Source organism: Phascolarctos cinereus, unplaced genomic scaffold (genome assembly GCF_003287225.1).
Source record: "Phascolarctos cinereus isolate Bilbo 61053 unplaced genomic scaffold, phaCin_HiC Scaffold_3;HRSCAF=262, whole genome shotgun sequence".
In the NCBI taxonomy this organism is placed as follows: domain Eukaryota; kingdom Metazoa; phylum Chordata; class Mammalia; order Diprotodontia; family Phascolarctidae; genus Phascolarctos; species Phascolarctos cinereus.
This window is the reverse complement of record NW_027555736.1, coordinates 166,231,729-166,246,333: the sequence shown is the minus strand read 5'-3', so window position 1 is coordinate 166,246,333 and position 14,605 is coordinate 166,231,729.

The window sequence follows — 14,605 nt, the reverse complement described above, 5'->3', positions numbered from 1 at the left end:
ATCTGGGAAGGCTTGTGTGAACTGATAGATACAGAGCAAAATGAGCTGAATCAGCAGAACAATTTACACAGGACCACAAAAGTCTGAAGGCAAACAGCTTTGAAAGACTATAAAACTGTGAGCAATGAAGTGACCAGTGATGGCCTGAGAAAAGTGTTGATAAAGCATGGCACTCACCTCTTATCCAAAAAGTAATGGATTGGAGATAGAGAATGAGACATTATTTTTAGACATGGCTTGTGTGTTGGTTTATCTTGCTTGATGACATTTATTCATTACAAGAGAGAGCTTCTATTTAGGTAGTAAGGGGTAGTGGGTAGTGGTATAGATGACCAAAAAAAGAATGAAAGTAATGTGTTAATTTTTTCAGTAGCTTTTCCACACAGACAGAAGTCTCTAATGGCTTTGCCATCTTTGCTTATAAAGAACAACAGGGTACATTAGAATTCCTACATAAAACTGCCTTCCAATAAATCTGTCTTCTCTTTCTCTTACCTACAATCTCTCTTTTGTGCTAGTGGCAGATTAGCTATGCTAATAGAAAGTTCTGCTTATGTCACTTCCCTGCTCAAAAAGCTTCTATGTCTCCACATTGGCTAAAAAAAAAATTAAATTAATGCTTCTTCTCCTGGCATTCAATGTCTTCTATAATCTGACCTCCAATCTACTTTTCTAAAATTATCTGATTCTCTAATTGATAAATGGTCAAAAATATGAATAGGCAGTTTTAAGATGAAGAAATCAAAATTATCTGCTGACATATGAAGAAGTGCTCTAAATCACTTTGGATTAGAGAAATGAAAATAAAAACAACACTGAGGTATCATATCTATCAAATTGGCTAACATGATAAAATAGAAAAATGATAAATGTTGGAGAGCATGTGGGAAAATTGGAACACTAATCCATTGTTGGTGGAGTTGTGAACTGAACCAACCATTCTAGAGAGCAATTTGAAACTATGCCCTGAGGGCTGTAAAACTGTGCATACTCTTTGATCCAGCAATACCACTACAAGGTCAGTATCCCAAAGAGATCATAAAAAATGGAAAAGGACCTATGTGTGCAAAAGTACTTATAGCAAGTCTTTTTGTGGTGGCAAAGAATTAAAAATTGAGGGAATGCCCATCAGCTGGGGAAGTGGTATATGAATGAAATGGAATATGTTTGTGCCATAAGAAATGATGAGCAAGTGGACTTCAGAAAAACCTGGAAAGACTTAAATGAATTGATCCTTAAATGAAGCGAGCAGAAGCAGGAGAACATTGCACATAGTAACAGACACAATGAGAAGACTAACTTTGACAGACTCATCTCCTCTTAGCAATGCAACGATCCAAGACAACTTCAAAGGACTCATGATGGAAAATCCTGTCCACATCCAGAAAAAGATCTATGGAGTATGAATGCAGATTGAAGCACATTATTTGATCTCTTTTTTTTTCTTTTTTGTTTTTTTCTTCTTTCTCATGGCTTCTCCCACTGATTCTAATTTTTCTTTACAACATGACTATTGTGAAAATAGTTTCAATATGAACGTATATGTAGAGACTATATCAGATTGCAAGCCAAATTGGGGCAGGCTGAGGGTAGAGATAGGAAGAAAACTTAAAACTCAAAATCTTATGGAAATAAATGTTGAAAACTAAAAACAAATTATATTTTTAAAAGGGAAAAGGACCTATGCATGCAAAAATATTTATGGCAGTCCTTTTTGTGGTGGCAAAATATTGGAAATTGAGAGGATGCCCACAAATTGGGAATGGTTGAACTAGCTGTGGTATATGAATACAATGGAATACTGTTGCGCGATAAGTGATTTCAGAAAAACCTGGAAAGACTTGTACAAACTGATGCAGTGAAATGAGCAGAATCAAGAAAACTCTTTTCAGAAACACAGTGACTCAAGACAAGTACAAAGGACTCATGAAGGAAGATGCTATCCATATCCAGATAAAGAACTGATGAACTCTCAATACAGATTAAGGTATATTTTTTCTCACTTAATTCTTTTTCATGGTTTCTTTTTCCTTTTGACTGTTTCTCCTTTTACAACTGTGATTAATATGGAAATATGTTTACATGATAGCACATGTATAACCTGTATGAAATTGCCTACCATTTTCAGAAGTGGGGAGTGGAGAGAAAGAGGGAGAAAAATTTGGAACTTAAAATTTTGTAAAAATGAATTCTAAAAAATTATCTTGACGTGTAATTGGGGAAAAATAAAATACTATTAAAATGTAAAAAATAAAATATAATTATCTGATGCTATAATAACCGAATCTTTGAATTGGGGAGAATTTATAAAATCATCTAGCCTAGCTGCTACCCAAATCATAAATTCCCAACATCTCCAATATTAGTTATCCAACCTCTTCTTAAACATTTCTAGTGAAAATAAGCTCATCACTCCATGAAACAGCCCCATCTCCCCCTTTTGGACAGTTCTAATTAATGCCTTGAGCAAAGCTTTTCTTATTTCTTTGACCTCAGGGTCCTCCACTAAAAAGCAAAGATTTTGAACTACTTAGTTTCCAATTGATTCTACTAGCCTGAATTGTTAGGAAGTTGCTCTTCATGTTAAGACAAAATATATTTCATGGTCCCTGTTACCTAGATTTAATTATCTATTTATTATTTAAGCCAGCAATGGCAATAATTATTTATTAATATATTTAATATAATTAACAAGTAATTGTTATTTAATTTAATTGTTTATTGATAGTAGTTGTGGTTGTAGCATTCAATTAATTATTTAATTATTGTTAAGTGGAGGACTTTATATTTGATCCTAAAGATAATCAGGAAACACTGAAATTCGCTGAGTAACAGTCAAATTCCACTTCCTTTATTGGTAATAATAATAATAATGATAATGATAATGATACTAGCAAGAAGGAGGAAGAAAAGGAGGAAGAGGAGATGATGAAGAAAAAGAACTTACATTTATATAGTACTTACTATGTGCCCCATGATGTGTTAAGCATTTTACAATTGTTATCTTATTTGATCCTCACAACAACCTTGGGAGGTATGTGCTACTATTATCACGATTTTACAGATAAAGAAACTGAGGCACAAAGAGGTTAAATGACTTGCCCAGGGTCCCACAGCTAGTAAGTGTCTAAGGACACATTTGAACTCAAGCCTTCTTGACTTCAGGCCCACACCACTTTTCAGATTATGCTGTATATATTTTGTATGTAACTAGTTATTTACGGGTGGTCTCCCAATTAGAATTTCTAATTCCTTGAGAGCAGGGATGGTTTGGGCTTTTCTTTCTCTCCCCAGCACTTAGCACAGTGCCTGATATACAGAAAACCCTTAACAAATGTTTGTTGACTGATTGAATTTAGGAAAATCATTTCGGTGGTTGTATGGAAATAAGTACTTTCTCTTGGGTTCTCACATTCCTTGGTTTATATGGCTTTTAAAAGATTTTGCTTTCTGCTTTTATCTAGCAATTTGTACATAGGTCATAGCCATTTGACTGGAAAGCGTGTGCTTTGAGAGCAGTTCCAATCATAATACTTTACAAACATCGTCCAAGTAATTACAGTAGTTTGCAGACTGGTACTTCTGACATAGCACTTGATACCTCTGTTACAAAGTATCACATTCGGCTCTTATTACAATGTTCTGCCTTACATACATCTCCTTGCCCTGATTGTAAGCACCTAGAGGGCAGTTTCTCTTTTAGTACTTTACAAACATCATCCATGCAAAGACAGTGTTTTGTAAACATACTAGGTGCTTACAAACAGCTCTTTGTAACTCTTGTACTTTACATCCTATTCCTTTTTTTTTTTTTAGCTCTTCGGTGTGCTGATAGGTCTCTCTGGCTAGATTGCAAGCACCTTGAGGACAAGAACTGTGTGTTTTATTTCCCATTCAATGCCTAGCATGGTTCTTTACACATAATATGCACTCAATAAATGTGTTGAACTGAATTAAATTGAGCTGAATTCAGTTGAATTGAATGCCCCTATGTCCTATGCCAGGAGGAAATTTCCAACCCCAGCAAATTTGATAGGTCTGGAAGTTCCCTCAAGAATGCTATAGCCCTGGTTGTTTAAAAAAAAAAAAAGAAAAAAGAGAAGGAAAAGCTCCCATCAATCTCTTACTACACAGGACAGCAGCCTCAACACAGCTGACCGAGGGAAAAAATATGATAAATCAGACCACGAGGATGTTTATTGTATCAAGAAAAGAAAATAAATCTCCTCACTATAAAATGGCTGAAACAGGTCACTCCTCACTTCATTCTATCACTTATCACCTCTCTTAATTTCCCTAGTGAAGAAATATAGGGGTAAAGAAATGGGAAAGCCATGTTCCGTGCAATTGTCTCTCAAGATCAGCCATTAGACAACTAAACACTGTAAAACTTGGCAATTTCTCTGAAATGGACTGGCGAAGAGAATCAGTGGTAGCTAGGGGTGGCACAACAGGTACAGTACCAGGCTGTGTGGCCCTGGGCAAGTCACTTAACCTTGTTTGTCTCAGTTTCCTCATCTGTAAAATGAGCTGGACAAGGAAATGGCAAACCATCCCAGTATCATTGCCAAGAAAACTCCAAATGGGGTCACGAAGTATAGGACATGACTAAAACAACTGAACATAAGGAGAATGAACAAAAACTTCAAAGTTCTTAGCAAGCAAAATCGATATAGGTCAAATAGCTGTAAACTGTAGACTTAGCTTTGATTTATTTGCATCAAGCAGGTGGAGATAAAGAGCTACCTTAGCCCATTTGATCAAATGGGGATAGAGGGCTATACAAACTACCCAAAACTTGGGCAGTTGGGGCCCAGAATGGGAAAATGGAGAAAACTCACTGAAAACCATGGCATTCTTTTAAAAAAAAACAATAATTGCTTTTAAACAAGGCTTGTTGATACTTTTGTTTATATTAGAGCCGTATTTCGAAATGTCTTCCACTTCTCCCCCCCCTTCTAAATTGAACTGTTCCTCATTACAAAGAAAAACAATTCAGCAAAAGTAAATAACACAGTGCCCAAGTTGAACAACACATGTGTAGGCCCTGTTCCAAAACTCATTGGCATGGGACTCTTTCCTTATTGGCAGAGATGAACTCTCTGCCCTGTGCAACAGGCAGAGTAGAGTTGGTAAGAGGTGAGAAAACTCGAGCCTTCTCTAGTCCTCTTTGGGACTTTTCAAGCTTCAGACCTCCTTGGGAACTCTTCAGACATAGAGTTGCTTTGGGCACTTTTGGCTTCCAGGTTCAAGAAGGAAGATGGAAGAGGACAAGTCCACTTCAAGTTGCTAAAGGAAAAGAAATGAGAAAAAGTGGCAGTCTCCATTATGCCCCTGTCTCCAGTTTGCTATACTAGACTTCAGGCACTTTCCCTTTGGGTGAGATCAAGGACACTCTCCATTGGTTGCGCTGAGTTCTTCAATTCCAAATGGGAGAGACCCTTCATTCTGCATTGTCTGTTGTATATTCTTCTATGAGTACCTTTTATGATTTGTTTTGCTATGATTTGGATAAATGGGGTTTCTTTGCTATTCTCTGTTCATTGTGGAACTGGTATTTGGTGGGAAAGGAATCAAGCCTTACATATAATGAAGTTAGATCAAACCTGATTATATCCCCTAGATTCACAATATTTAAGAGATCAAGGAGATATAATTCCAGCCCAGTACCCCTCTCTCTGAGGAGAACAGAGTGGCCTCTGACTTCAACTTTCTGCTTCCTCTCCTGGAAGGAAATAGTCTCCTTTGGAGGAGGGTGGCGGGGGAGAAAGGACTAGAGATGTACTTTCTGCCTCTCTATGAGCCACACAGCAGCCCGTCCCTAATCCCTTCCTTGCCTTTTTATGGAGAGGGGGGAGATAATTTTCATTATCATTTCTCTAGGAGTGTTGTTAGTTTTTTAGTTACTCAAACCGTGGTTTCCTTTCAGTTACCCTTTTGAAGGCAGCTAGATGGTGTAGTGGATAGAGTTCAGTCTGGAACCAGTTAGACTTGAGTTCAAATGTGGGCTCAGGTACTTACTAGTTGGGGGGCTTAACATCTGTCTACCTCAGTTTTTTCAACTGTAAAATGAAATAATAATAGCACCTACCTCCCAAGATTGTTGTGAGGATCAAATGAGATTTTATAAAACACTTAGCACAGTGCCCAATACTTAGTAAATATTCATTTCCTTCATTTGCACTTGTAGTCATTGTGTATATTTTTCTTTTGAAAAAACATGGCTATACTTCTGGGATGCAGGTTTCATTAAGTGACTTTGATCTTACAGGTTTATGTTATTTGAGATTTAAAGTTGGAAATGACCTTAGAGACCATTTAGTCTAGCCCCTCATTTTACACATCTGAAAACTAAGGCCCATGGAGTCACTTGCCTAAAGTTGTACAGGTTGTAAGTATATGCTGCCTAATTCAACAACACCTTGTCTGGAATTTAGATCAGAAGGGTAAGCCTGAGAAGCAAGAAGCAGCTAAGAAGGGTACAGAAATGACGTGTTTGGTTTTGATTCTGAAAAAGCAAGTAATTACCAGGCTTCAACCAGATCTCAGATGCCTCCCTAAAATACCCTTTAGTCCTGACCCTGACTGGTTTCATTAGTTGACTGCTGTGCATGCTGGGATTTTTTGCTTTGTTTTTAAATGATCCCCACCTATTTCTATTTCAGGTCTAACCACACTGAACACAAACACATCTACCTTCATGTGGTCTCAACTCAAAGAATTTTAATTCAATCTAATGAATCACTGATTTGCATTTGAAATTTGAAGGTTATAAATTGAAGTAGAGTCTAAGAAAGTTGGTCTCCATTAACCAGAGGTCACCCATCTCAAGCCTAACCATTGCCAAATGAGCATGTTCCAACACCCTGCTGAAGTACTGAGCAATATACCTGTAACACTCTTTATAAGAAGACTGAGAGAAACAGAATTCTTCTATACTGAAGATTTTTAAATGGTGCTCAATAGGTTAGGCAATATATAAAAAGGATTGCTCAACTTTTTTCTCTATTCTCTAAGAGTTTACATTCTATGATAGACATACAAATAATTTAAACTCCTTGAGATTAAGGACTGTTTAATTTTTGCCTTTGTATCCTCAGTTCCTGGCTCATAGGAGCTTAACAAATTCTTATTGATTATATCAAACACACAAATGTAGCTCATATGAGCTGTGGAGATGTTTATCACAACTCTTATCTCCATTAAAAAGACGTCTTAAGCTTGACTCCATTTTCATCTTAGTTCTTAGGGGTACCTCCTGAGGAGTTGAAAGTGGTTAATGTATGAGCTCAGAATGGTATGCTTTTCCCAAAGATTCATCAGAGAGTATTCATTGAGAATCATTTAATCAGCCATTCAGCTTTTTTTTTCTTTTTGGTGAGGCAATCAGAGTTAAGTGACCTGCCCAGGGTCCCACAGCTAGTTAGTGTCAAGTGTCTGAGGTCAGATTTGAACTCAGGTCCTCCTGACTCGAAGGCTGGAGCTCTATCCACTGTACTACCTACCTGTCCCTCATTCAGCTTTTAAAGAGGAGTCTTTAAGAAGGTGGAACAATGAGAACAACTGGTTTAAAAATCCACCTCCAAAGCCTGTGGCATCCTCTCCCTCAAGTACTCAGAGTCCAAAGGAAGGTAGGCTCAAACTTAGAAAGCCTACCTGCCAAAGGGGTAATGCAGCATTTAGATGCTAAAGTCTTATTTTCCCATTGATGAAGGTGTTCCAGATGTTTCTCCTGTTGAAGCCTGAGGAATCAGTGTCCATCTATCCTTGGCTCACAATGCAGTCACTGCAATCAAATGATCTAGGAATGCAGCTAGGACACCAGTGGGAAGATGGGAAGCCAAATATCCTCCATATTCTTTGAGATTACCTCCTTTGTACTCCTTTGGGCATCTCCATCATCCCCCAGGAACCTCATCATCCTACAAGATTGCATCAGTCTTGGTATTCATATCTCCTCAGTACTTTCTGCCCTTCTGATTGGAGGGGAGAGCACAGAGTTTCTCCCAAAGCCTCCATTTAAGGAGAGAACCCAGCTGCACTCCTTCAGATTTCTCCATCATCCCTCCACCCCCTACCTTCTAAAAACATTTTCACAGTCATATTGTAAAGAAGAATTAGAACCATGGGAGGAACCACGAGAAAGAAGAAACAAAACCAAACCAAGAAAGAGAGCAAATAGTATGCTTCGATCTGTGTTCAGACTTCATAGTTCTTTCTCTGGATGTGGATAACATTTTCCACACTGAGTCTTTTAGAGTTGTCTTAGATCCTGGCATTGCTGAAAAGAGCTAAGTCTATCAAAGTTGGCTGTTACTGTGTACAATGTTCTCCTGATTCTGCTCACTTCACTCAGCATTGGTTCATGTAAGTCTTTCCAGGTGTTTCTGAAGTCCACCTGCTCATCATTTCTTACAGTATAATGCAATAGTATTCCATTACGTTCATATACCACAACTTGCTCAGCCATTCTCCAATTGATGGGCACTCCCATAATTTCTAATTCTTTGCCATCACAAAAAGAGCCGCTATGAATATTTTTGTACGTGTGGGTCTTTTTCCCGTTTGTATGATCTCTTTGGGATACAGCCCTAAAAATGATATTGTTGGGTCAAAGGGTCATCCCCCATCTTTTGCGTGGTTTTATTTACCCAATAAATTATAATCTCCTTGAGGACAGGGACTGAATTTCTTTTTTGTATTTGTATCCTAGCTCTTAGTACAGTATTTGGCACATATTTTTGTTGTGTTATTTCAGTCATGCCTGACACTTCATGACCCCATTTTGGGGTTTTCTTGGGAAAGATACCGGAGTGGTTTGCCATTTCCTTCTCCAGCTCTTTTTACAGATGAGGAACTGGCACATAGTAGGTGTTTAATAAATGTTCATTGCCTGCCTGCCTGATAAGAACCTCCTCTGGCCAAAAAGGGGAAGAGGGAAGGAGACCTGGACAAAATCAAAGCCAAAGCCTCTCCTTACCTCCTCCCCATCCCTTCTCCCTTCCTGCCACCAAGAAGTTTCCTTCTCAGAGGGCTAAACCAGACTACCACTCTTATTCCAACCTTTCTAATGAATCTGGTTCTTATTAGCTTGGTAATTTGTACATGACCATAGGGCATGGCAGCAGTTCTCATCTAGTTAAGGTATCTAGCTTGAAATGAGGTGGTGATGCTTTCAACTATACCCCCACACAAAGAAAACAGACTCTCAGAGTTGGAAAGGCCTAGGAAGCTATCCTGAGTATCCCATACACACAAAGGAAACCTCTCTACAAAATTCCAACAAGTGCTCATTTGGCTTCCATTCAAAAAACAGTAGGAGAGATCTACTTTCTGAGATAGGCTGTTCTACTTTTGCACAGGTTTAATCCAGTAATTAAATACTTTTGTTTGTTTGCTTTACATTAAGCTAAAACATAATTCTCTATAATTTCCACTCATTACTCTTAATTCTGCCCTCTGGGATTAATTCTATTCCCTCTTCCACATGACAACCTTTGACATATTGGAAGACAGGTATGATGATGCCTCTAAATCTCTTCTCCAGCCTAAACATCCCCAATCTTTCAACTAATCCTCACTTATCTCATCATCACCATCATCCTGGCTGTTTGCCCTCTCCAAAGCTCATCAATATCCACTTAACGTCTCTAGCTTGGGTGTCCCCTTCTGTAAAATGAAAGAATCAGACTAGATGCTATGACTCTTTCAAGACAACCAGCTAGTGCAAATAACTGATAGGAAGTAGTCAGCAATATAAATGTAATAACCAAGAAACATTTTTGAGAATTGAGAGAACTGATATTCATGTAAATGCCCTAATCAATGTATGCAAACAATAGAATAAAGAAGAAAAACAGCTAATATTTGTATAGGGCAATCATAGCAATTCATAAAACATGATATTCACAGTTATTTCATTTGGTGCTTATAACTACACTCTGAGTTAGGTAGTGTTGCATTTTCCATAAAAATACTGAGACTCAGAGAGAATATATAGCATATTCACAATCACAGAGTTACTAACTAAAAGCTGCTGGCTTTTAACTCAGATATCTGGACTCCAAATGCAGTATGCTACCAATTTAAAAAGTAATACTAGAAGATAAAATGTTTATGAAATTTGGATATGACAACTATGAAGAATGGTCATAGCTATGATAGTTTTAAGGCAAAGCAGTGAAAAGCAGAACTACGTAGCTATGCTGGTCAGGCTCATCATATAACAAGCTTAATAGCTGCAAATACATTTATAAGTATTTACTACGTGCAAGGTCCTATATATCAGACATTAGAGATACAAAGACAAAAATGAGAAAATCTCTGTACTGACATTCTGCTGACAGTGTCCTACTATTTTCCATGTCTAACCCCTTTAGGATGGCTCTATCTCAGGGTTACGTCCTACACTTCTCTCTTTCCACTCTTGATGATCCCGTGATGATCTCTTCTGCTCCATGGATCTAATTCATATGACTCATAGGCCTCTCTCCAGTCTCTCTCCTGAATCCAATCTCACTTCACCAAACTTACCTATTAGTCATATCCAGTTTAATGTCCCATATGCATTCCATGTGTCTAATACGGACCTTCGTCCCCCTCCCCCAACCCAACCCTCTTTTCAATCCTCACAACCCTACAGTCATTCTCAGCTCTTCATTGCTTTTCATCCCCCAAATCAAATTGTTACTATCTCTGCAAAATATTTCATTTCCATCTCCTTTCCAGCAAACACAACTGCCACCCTTGTTTAAAAGGCCTCATCAACTAACTATTCCTTGGACTATTGCAAATCTGCTTCCATTCTCTGCCTTCTTCTATCCACTCTCCATCTAGTTGCCAAAAATAACCTTTCTAAAGCACAGGTGTGGTCATGCATTCTCCTCTTCAAGAGCTTTCACTGTTTTTCTCTATTGCCTTTAGGATAAAATATAAACTTCATGGTTTGCTGTTTAAAGGCATTTACAATCTGTCTTCAGACTGTTATCTGACATAATTCCCCCTCATGTTATTTGGCCCACTTTCTGTTGCTCCTCATAAATGATCTTCTATCTCTGGCCTCTATGCCTCTGCATAAAATGGCTTCCATTTGTGGGATGTTCTTCTTCCTCAGCCACATCTCTGAGAATTCCCTAGCTTTTTTCCAGACTCACCATTTTCACGGAGGTTATTTTCCCAGTCCTCATCCCTCCAGTTGTCAGTGGTCTCTTCCTACAAAATTACTTTGCATTCATTTTATATAGCACTTACTTTGTATAAAGGGTAGAATCAGACTAAAGAAAACAAAGACAAGAAAAACAAGCAAATTAGATCAAGTACATGTAAAGGAGAACCACGCTAAAGGCAATACAATTGAAAAGGGCACTGAGGGATGAATTCACAAGGTATCTAAAAGAGGGTAAGATACCAGAGGCAGAGGGGGAAAATCTCAGCCCTTATTGTTTTAAAAAATATGAACAAAAAATAACCTCCAACCTATATGCCTTCACTCTCATTTATACAAAGTCTTTATAAGGTTCATCTATGCATGCATCAAGGGCATCTTCAGACAGTATTAATAGGGAATAAGGCTTTTAAGAACAATGTTCAACAATGGATCAATTTTTAACATCTCAGTTGACTGAAGGACGCAGAAAATATAAGATCCCACTGTACTTATTATCACTGGTTGTAAAAAAGCATTTGACTCAGCTGAACAAAACGCCACCTTACAGACTCTTTTATAAGGTGTGTCACATCTGTATGTCAAGATCATTAAAGATTCCTTGGAAAATGTAACAACAAAAATAATCCTGCTTAATGTTCACCTGCAAATAAATATCAAATTGGAGGTAGCTAGGTGGTTCAGTGGATAGGGCTCTGGGCCTGGAGTCAGAAAGACCTGAGTTCAAATCTGGCCTCAGATACTTGCTAGCTGTGTGGCCCTGGGTAAGTCACTTAACCTCTGTTTGTCTTAATCCATTGGAGAAGGAAATCGCAAATCACCCCAGTATCTTTGCCAAGAAAACCCCATGGACAGTATGGTCTACAGGGTCATGAAGAGTCAGACACACCTGAACAAGAACAACAAAACATGAAGTGAGGCATAATGTGGGGGTGTTTGCTTACCAACAGTATTTATCACTGTGATGGAAGAGATCCAGCGGAGTCCAGGTCAAAGAGGGATCCTGCGAGGGGTGAAGTCCCCCAGATGTTCCTGTAAACAAATGACATCACATTGAGTGCATCAAGCCTCAACACATGGCAAAGCCCCATCAAAGAGATCTGAAATCATTCAAAGGAGTTTGGCTCATCCATTCACACAGGAAAGACCAAGTGGATGAAGAATTCTATTGCGCATATTTCAACATGAATAGACACCATGTAAAGATTGTCCAGTAGGACAAGTAGGAAACATTCTTGACCCCAAGTTGAAAAGAGGAAAACAGTGGCTTGAAATTTCAAAGCACTTTTAATGATCCCAAGTCACCCATACCATAACAGTGAAGGCCTGTCTTTTCAATACAAATATTTAACTGGTGTTGCCATATGGCAGTAAGACCTGGAGCACCAGGACCTCTGAAGAACTAAAGGTGAGCATCACATATGGAGCAATGAAAAGGTATGTGGTAGACGTGACCAGCTTGTAATATATAGCCAAAGAACAATTCCAAAAGAGAACAGGCATAAAGAATGTCATCAAAGAATTGTAAGCAGAAAGGGATGGACTGGTCACATGGCAAACGCTGGAGATGACAGACAGAAAGATGGCTAGAATACTTCATTGTTACCCTCTTCATTAGGAGAGAAAGTGAAGAATAGTCTCTAGCATATTTGGAGTGAACTTTGGGTAAGGAGGGGACATGGGCAAAAGTCACATATGATAGTCAGGCATGAATGGGTTGTCATCTGCATTTTTGGAAGAAATTCCCAAATCAATGAGATCATAGATCCATTTGAGTATTTTGTGGGGTTTTTTGTCTATATATGTATTGAATTCCCCAATAAAATAGAAATTTCATTAGGGTAGGGAATTCTTTATTTTTGTCTTCGTACCCTCAGTTCTGAGTAGAATATCTTACACACAACAACATTAATATGATTAAATACAGTAATCAAATCATATTAATACTACATCATTAAATGCTATTTATTTATTAAATCAAATAAACGTGAAATTTATTTTAATTGATTTTTCCTTTGTTAACTTTAGGAAAGACTCATGAAGAATGATGAATCCCAGAATCTATTTAAATGATGAGAGAGAGAGAGATTGGCTGGTACTGTGAGATACAGAGAGTGTTATATATTTGATAGAGTTTAGAATTGGGGAGGGTGAACTGTGAAAGGAGGACTTATAGTAGCTGCATCTAAGATGAACACTAGACATGTTCTGGGGCAGACAAAGCAAGAAAGGTAATAAGGTATTTTTAATTGCTAAAATAAACAAAGGCTTCAAAGCTGGAATACCGCAAAATTAAAAAAAAAAGCAGAGGAAGTTAGGTCATGAATCACAGGATCATAGAAATGGAAGACTAAGCAGGAAAAAAAAAACCCCAAGCATTTCAATCCCTTCATTTTACAAACAAGGAAACCAAGCCCTAGAGAGGTCAAGTCATTTATCCAAGATGATTAAAACTTGCTAGTCTACATAGGATTTTGTTTTATTTGGTCCCAACCCTGGCCATATATATATATATTCCTGCAAAATTTTGTGTAAATTGATTTTTTGGTGTCTCAAGCCAGAAGGAAAGTCTGTAATTTAAAAGGGTCTTATTGCAAGTGCTTTTTTGAAAAGAAAATAGCTTATATTTCTATATTGCTTCAGCGTTTAAAAAAAAAGCATTCCTTACAACAACTGTGTAATGTAAGTAGGTTAAATATTATTATCCCCATTTAAAGGTGAGGAAACTGCAGGTTAGAAGGGATAATTGTCTTCTCCATGGTCATACTGCAAGTGACAGAGCCAGGATTTGAACAGGCGTCTCTCCAGACTCAAGTGCTTTCCCCTCTCTGCTTTGCTTGATTTACTTTAAATTCTAATTTTCTTCTCTTCAATCTCCTCCCCTTCCTTCTATATGTTTATTTATTGATTTACATAGAACTAGACACACCTGTATTAGGGAAAATGTATTTTCCATTAGTTAAATTTTAATCAATAAGCATTTTTTAACAATAAATGTGTAGTCCATTGTACTTGGTCTGTACCTTTCTTCACCACTACTTCATTTTCCATAGTGTTTTACCCACACATAGACTGGATAGACCACTTGGCTATGTTTGTGTGGTTTTATTGTGAGAGGGTACAGGAGAAAGTGGGTCTGAGGTTCAAGCACAAGTGAGGTTATTGTGGTCCAAAGAGGAAAAAGTTCATTAGAAACCTTTTCATAGAATAAACCTAAGGAGCTCCTTCCCACAGCCTCAGCTGCTGTGGACAACAAGACCACATTTTGATTACACAGGATACATTCATATTGGGTTTTCTGCTGCTGAAGAATATCTGCTATGTTCTTGGACTATACTTTGGTGAGTCAGATTCATCAAAGCCCTACTCATAGCATAGCCACACAGCCACACAGAAGATTGAGATATCTATTTCCTAGAAATGGCCATGGCAGAAATGGTG